Genomic DNA, 7176 nt, shown 5'->3' on the forward strand with positions numbered 1-7176 from the left:
GGCAAGATGGACCCATGGTCTGACCCAGTAAAGGGCAGTTCTTATCATAGAATCATAGAAAATTAGGGTTGGAAGGGACCTCAGGTTCAACCCCCTCCACAAAGAAGGACCATACCCAACTGTTACCACAGCCAAGGCTGTCCATACTGGTCTTAAAAACCTCCAAGGATGGTGATTCCACCACCTCTCTGGGTAACCTGTTCCACTGCTTTACTGCCCTCCTAGCAAGAAAGTTTGTTCTAATATAAACTTCCCTTGCTGCTACTTGAGACCATTGCTCATTGTTCTGTCATCTGCCACCACTGAGAACAGTCTAGCTCCATCCTCTTTTGAACCCCACTTCAAGTAGTTGAAGGCTTCTATTAAATTCCACCTGTTTTTTTTTTCTCTAGACTAAACAAGACAAAATCCCTTAGCCTCTCTTCATAAGTCATATGCCCCAGCCCCTTCATGATTTTCATTGCCCTCCACTGGACTCTCTCAAATTTGTCCACATCCTTTCTGTAGTAGGAAGCCTAAAACTGGACACAGTTCTCCAGATGTGGCCTCACCAATGCTGGAGAGTACAGTATGCAATGATCCTTTTAATGCAGCACAGTATGTTAACCTTCTTCACAACAAGAGCACATTGTTGGCTCATATGCAGCTTTTTGTCCACTATAACCCCCTGGGCCCTTTTCTACAGAGCTGCTACTTAGCCAGTTGGTCCCCAGCCTGTACCAGTGCATGGGATTATTCCGTCCTCAGTGCAGGATTTTGTACTTCTCTTTACTGAACCTGATGAGACTTCTTTTGGTCCAAGTCTCCAATTTGTTGAAGTGCCTCTGAATCCTAGTCCTACCCTCCAGCATATCTACTACTCCCCCCCACCTTGGTATCATCTGCAAACTTGAGGGTGCACTTCATCCCATCTTCCAGGTCACTGATGAAAATACTACTGTGAACAAAACCAGCCCCAGAACTGACCCCTGAGGCACTCCACTTAATACTGACTGCCAGCTAGACATCGAGCCATTGATTACTACCTGTGACAGCTGAAAATTATGTCTGTGTGATAAAGGTGCTTGCTAAAAGCTCTATGAAGATTAGACCAAGTGTTTTTCTGTCATTTGTTTAGATATTAAGCTATAAGTTGTTGCTAAGAGCCTAATTAAAGTTTAAAATGTAGTAAAGCCTTGTATGAAGTAAGGTCTAGTAAATTTAGCAAAGCCTTGAAGTAGTTAGGCCCTATGGCGTAGTTAAAATTAACCTTATCAAAGGAATGCAAGGCTTGTACTGCTATTGGTCAGCCTAAGGACAGTTGAAGTAAAAAGAATTGGAATGGCTGTAACTTATTACCACAGCTCAGAAATGATAAATTGGCTGGTAACCATGGAAATCATTCAGAAGATACAGCTCTGTAAAAGGGATTAATTAGCTGTTGACCTGGATCAGTGGGCCCATGGATCTCGAGGACCCTGAATACCAGGGTCCTTCCCAGTATGTCTCAGACAATGCTGATTGGGGACGCCTGACTTTGCTGAGCTTTGTGGAAAGAGAAACTTGTTGTACATCAGGCATCAGAGGGGATTGCTGATAAGTTGCTGACATGAATTATTATTGTCTGTCATTATCTGTCTTAGTATACTATGCATAGTTGTGTTTTTAAGTCAATAAACCTTTCTTACCTTTCTATCCCTGACCATACTCTCAATCCCAAACCCTCCACTAGTGGCTGGGACATAAATTGGTGTCATGAACAGGATTGAGAGGTTCTGGTCTGGAGAGAAAGGTCAGAATGGAGGGAGTTGTGTGGACCCTGTTGGTGGCTTTGCTTAAGGAATTGATAGGAATAGAGAATCCTGGGTAGGATAAAGATAGGTTGAGACCTGCCTGGAGTGACCCGGGAACTGTACTCGATCATTGGGCTAGGTTTGCTACTGCTGCCTGGGGTAAGCCCAAGAAGGGGTGCCTGTCATGGCTGCTGGCCACATGCCTGCAGTTAGAGGCCAAAGAAAATGCCTAGTTCTGGGAAAAGGTCACCCAGCTGAGTAAGGAGTTAGAAGATGTGAAAGATTCCAACAGCGTGGCATGCGAGGAGGCACAAGCTGCTCAGAGCCGCTTGGAGACTTTAGAATGGAGGGAAGGAAAAATTATGATCGTGTGCGTGGCCCCTTCCCTCCAGCAGAGGGCGCAGTTAGCACAGGCTGCAGAGCCATCCTTCCACAAGGTACAGCAGTGTCTTTATGGGGAGAAAGAGGAAGTTGAGCTCTGGGAAGATGGAGAGGAAGAGATTGATGACAAGCCTGGTGCTGAACCACCCTCATATGTCCCTGCCCAGAGGGAGGAACCTAGCCAGGTCTTCCCTGTGGTCGTAACCCGTTCAGGGCCACAAGGAGGGAATCCCCAAACAAAGCGATGTTCCTTTACCCATGTGGAAATTTGAGATCGACAAGAACAGCATAAGTCCAAGCCAGGAAAGCTAGTGATAGACTAGCTAGTTCGAATGTATAGTGAAAGGGCATCCACAATTTCAGTGAGTAGGGCCAAAGCCGCACATATCATTTTGTGCCCTGCGCTCCAATTAAATCAGTTTGCAGGAGGTGATAAAAATGTTACTTTGTTTTCTGCTGTGCTCCAAGCAACTGCAGCCAGTTATGGTAATACAGAAGAAGAGCTTAACCGTGCCCCTCGGGCATGGGCCAATTTAGAGGAGGCTGTCTGCTGCTTGTATCAGTTAGCATTAACTGAAATCATTCCTGCAGCAGTTTGGACTCACATGCCAGATGCAGAAGTCATCACAGCACCATTGTGGAGGAGGTTTTGCCAACGAGCACCAACAGAGTACACCTCAGCCCTGTTGGCCTTGGAGCCAGAGGCAGTGAATCACCTGGTAAGAGATGCAATCTGGCGATTAGTGCAGCTTTTACCCATTTTGCAGAAGCCAGAGCTGGCTAAGCCAACAAAAACTACCAAGGCCATGGTGGTGACCTCAGCAAAAGACAAACCCTCTGACCCCCCAAATTGTTGGAAAAGGCTGGGGAAGGCCGGCACAAGACTCCATAAGCAAAAATGTGAAAAGACTTGTTAGCTGCTGGTTTTAATAAGGTGCAAATTAATGGATTGCCCACCAATGTTTTGTGAGAGCTGTGGGCTAAACACTGCAGCAAAAAAGCAAGCCCAAAAGCGGAGCCTTCTGCACCACCAGCAGGGTCACTGGAGGGATTCTCTGCCCTGAGGGCAGAACTGTCAACATTTTCGCAGGCACATGTGAGGCTGCCAGCCTTTGACCCCCCCCTGCTTATGTGGTCTAGGAAGCCCGGCTGGCCCAAACCCCGACAAAAGGGGCCACAATGGGGGTAACAGCGGGCCGGAGACTGGTATCTAAAGTTAATATTGGCCTTTAATTCGGATACCTGTACGGATCAAATTAGGTAAAAGTAAAAAGTCAATTGATATGCTATTAAACATGGGTGCCCAGATTTGCATTTTAAATCCCACAGATTGCTAGGGGGAGAAAGGAACCCCTTATCAAGTAACTGGATTTGAAGGCACCAGATGACCAGGACATCTGGTCCAAGCAACCTCCGCATTGACTAATGGCTCTAAGGTGATGGCGGCAGCAGTAATACTTAAAGAGGGACCAAGCTTACTGGGACTTAATGTACTAAGAGGACAGTGGTTTGCCCTTGAGCAAGAGAGTTGGCAGTTTGGGTGTGCAGTGCCTCACCGAGAACCAGAAGAAACAGGTATAACAGCTGTAACTCTATGTAGCATGATCCCACTAACCCTTCCTCCCATGAAAGGAGTACACAGACCCCAGGGTATTATAAGCCAGCGGTTAGAAGACGAGACTATTATTTGAACCCACTCTCCGTATGACAATCCAGTGTGGCCAGTGCACAAGCTGAATGGAGGGTGGTGACTGACTATTGACTTTCGAGCTTTGAATGCTAATACTGACCCCCCTTGACAGTTGCTGTCCCATCACTACCAGCCTTAACAGAAAGCATCTGGTGTTACGGGCATGCGTAGATGGGATCCGTTGACATCAAGAACATGTTTTTTTGCTATTCCCATCCATGAGAGTCACTGGCCAGTATTTGTTTTCATGTGGATAGGGCAGCAGTATACCTACACTGTGTTGTCCCAGGAGTGGATACAATCCCACCCTGGCTCACGGGGTTTTAGCTACAATAGTTCATGAGGTCCAAGAAAAGTACCCCAACGTACACATGCGGCAGTTTATAGATAACGTCATGGTGGATAGTCAAGATAGAGAGGCTGCCACCAAGGCCTTTGAATCATTAAAAGAGAAAGTACGTACCTTCAGATTCATGCTGTCTAAACAGAAAAATTAGATGAGAACTAAATAAGAATGGGGTCCTAAGCATAAATATGCCTTATGAGCCCTTAAAGAAGCAGTAACTGTTCATGCCTCCCCAGCAACACGAAGTCCCAAAGGAGAGCTTTGGCTCCATGTAGGTGTGCCACACAAGAGCCTGCGGCAGAAGGAGTCCTCAGAAGCAGAAGGAAAACCCCTTAGATTCTGGAGCCAAGGCTGGAGAGGGGCAGAAGCAAGGTATATTCTCTTAGAACAGATGTTGTGTGCAGCAACAGAGGCCCTGGAAACCACAGAAGCACTGAGAGGAGAATTACCCACAGTTATCACTACTCCAATACCTGTTCTCAGAATGGCTCTGACAAACCACCAGCTACCACCTGTGGGGAGAGCCCAAGACACCAAATCCAAAGGTGGATTTATTACATCTTAAGCCATGTCCAACAAGTAACCCCAAAGGGACACCCTGCATTAGTTGAAAGAGTCACAGAAAATACAATTAATGTTTATCCTGATCAAACAAGCTACAGTAAACCTTCACCCATCAAAGAAGCACCTCCTTTATCACCTGAAATGGAGACCTCAGCCAATGTTGAAGTCTGGTTTACAGATGGGTCTGCTCAAGGTCGTGCCTGGAGAGCAGCTGCCTTGAGGATTCGAGATGGCAAGCAAGTAGTATTACAAGGCCTCGGAAAAAGCGCGCAGTATGCCAAGCTCAAAGCAATGCTTGGCGTGGCTGTGTGGGAGTTAGCTGAAGGTCCACATCCTGTAAATTTATATTTATAGTGACTCCTGGATGGTGGTAGAAGGATGGACTAAATGGCTACCCCTATGGAACAAAGAAAACTTTAAAAAATGAGGACAAGACATTTAAAGCCATAAAAAATGGGAGACCTTATGGAAGTTAGCCCAAGATAAGCTTCCTCTACACATCCGACATGTGAATGCAGCACATGGGAATAAGGCAGGAGAAGGCCCAGAGGCAAAGTGGACTAGGCGAGTTGATCAGCTAACAAGAGGGTGCTAAAACCTTGTATGTTGAAGAAGAAAATAAAGCAGCTAGTCCATCATTCCCCAATTCCTCCTCCCACTGTCCATTTGGAGAATGAGCCGCAGAATGGCTACATCAACAACACTGGTTCCCCAGGCAAGATGGAACTGCCCGCTTAGCTGTGTCTTGGGGCATTCATGTAACTAAAAAAGAAGCACAAGGAATAGCTGATGCATGCATCACCTGCCATGAGGTCAAAATACAACTAAAACCTTGCCTGACTGTCCCATTGTCATTACATGAGGGGAAGGTAGCATGGCAGGTATGGCAATGTGATTTCATAGGCCCCCTCCCTCGGACTTCCTGGAAGTGACAGTATGTGTTTGTAGCTGTAGAAGTTGCCACAGGAATAACGTTTGCCTGCACCTCAGCGAGAGCTACAGCCCGAAACACTTGTGCAGCACTGGAAACTCTGCTAGCTGTGCATCCACCACCTACAGAACTACAGAGCGACAATGGCCCTCACTTCCGCAATCATCTTGTGTATGACTGGACCACAAAATGTAGCATGTTATGGACATATCACATCCCATACCATCCGCAGTCTAATGGATTGGTAGAATGAGCCAATGGCATCCTCAAATGTAATTTGCAGTTGGCTGCTGGCCCGGCTCTTAAGGGCTGGGACTTTCACCTGAATCAAGCTATCAATTGGGCCAACAACTGACCACATCTGGGAGGTAGCCCTATGCAACAGGCTTTAGATTAGGTGGTCCCCATGAGACAGCAGTGAAGCGACCTACGGGTGGTGACCTGGGAAAGCTCCAGGCAGGCGATTGGGTGGTAGCGAAGCATCCTTAAGGAGATAAATGGGAGGGGACATTATTAGCAAAAGGTATGAGTAATACATGGGGGGGTATTTAAGTCAGATTCATCTAATGGGAGCCAACCTCCTTGTTGTCTTGTTCCTACAGATTGGATCTGTCCACAAATGCAGCCATAACCATTCCTAATTGAGCCTGCCACTGAAGACAAGTCCTGCTCTGTCACTGGTCTGAATTGATAAAGTGGTGGACTGTTACAACTTCACAGATTTCTCAGGTATTAGGGCTGGAAGGGACCTCAGAAGATCTTTGAGTCCAGCTGCCCACCCAAAGGACAGGAAGTCAGCTGGGGTCATAGAATCTCAGCAATTTACTCTTGAAGGTGTTCAATGTAGGTGCTTGAACCACCTCCAATGGCAGGTTGTTCCAGACTTTGGGGGCTTGGACAGTAAAGAAATTCTTCCTTATGTCCAGCCTGAAATGGTCTCGCAGTAGTTTATAACCATTCGACCTCGTCATCTCTTGGGGCACTCTGGTGAACAAATGTTCCCCCAGATACTGATGGTCACCCGTGTAAGCTTATAGGCGGCCATCAGATCACCCCTCAGCCTGCGCTTTTCCAGGCTAGAGCCCCATGGCTCTCAGCCTGTTGTCATAAGGTCTGTTTTCTTGACCTCTGATCATGCACATGGCTCTTCTCTGGACTCTCTCAAGCTTTTCCACATCCTTTTTGAATTGTAGGGCCCAAAACTGGCCGCAGTACTCCAGCTGCAGCCTCATCAAGGCCGAGTACAAGGGAAGAATGACGTCCTGGGATTTGCTTGAGAAGCATCTATAGATGCAAGCCAGTGTTTTGGTCGCTTTACTAGCCGCAGCATCACATTGATGACTCATGTTCATCTTGTGGTCAATGATGACCCCCAAGTCTCTTTCTTCCGTAGTGCTAGACAGCATAGCACTGCTATAAGAATGCTGCAGGTTCTTCCTCCCAAGGTGGAGAACCTTGCATTTTTCAGTATTAAACACCATCAGGTTCTTAT

At 46.8% G+C, this 7176-nt stretch overlaps 1 long non-coding RNA gene across 1 annotated transcript in view; it reads left to right on the forward strand.

Moving 5' to 3' along the window:
- Positions 1 to 2277: 2277 nt before the first annotated feature.
- Positions 2278 to 7176, forward strand: part of LOC109312489 — an 11258-nt gene continuing 6359 nt past the window's right edge. Inside the window, exon 1 of the long non-coding RNA XR_002101828.1 lies at positions 2278 to 2288. This is a non-coding gene — a long non-coding RNA (uncharacterized LOC109312489). The remainder of the gene's footprint in view (positions 2289 to 7176) is intronic.

Source organism: Crocodylus porosus, unplaced genomic scaffold (assembly GCF_001723895.1).
Source record: "Crocodylus porosus isolate Cpor-Errol unplaced genomic scaffold, CroPor_comp1, whole genome shotgun sequence".
Lineage (NCBI taxonomy): Eukaryota > Metazoa > Chordata > Crocodylia > Crocodylidae > Crocodylus > Crocodylus porosus.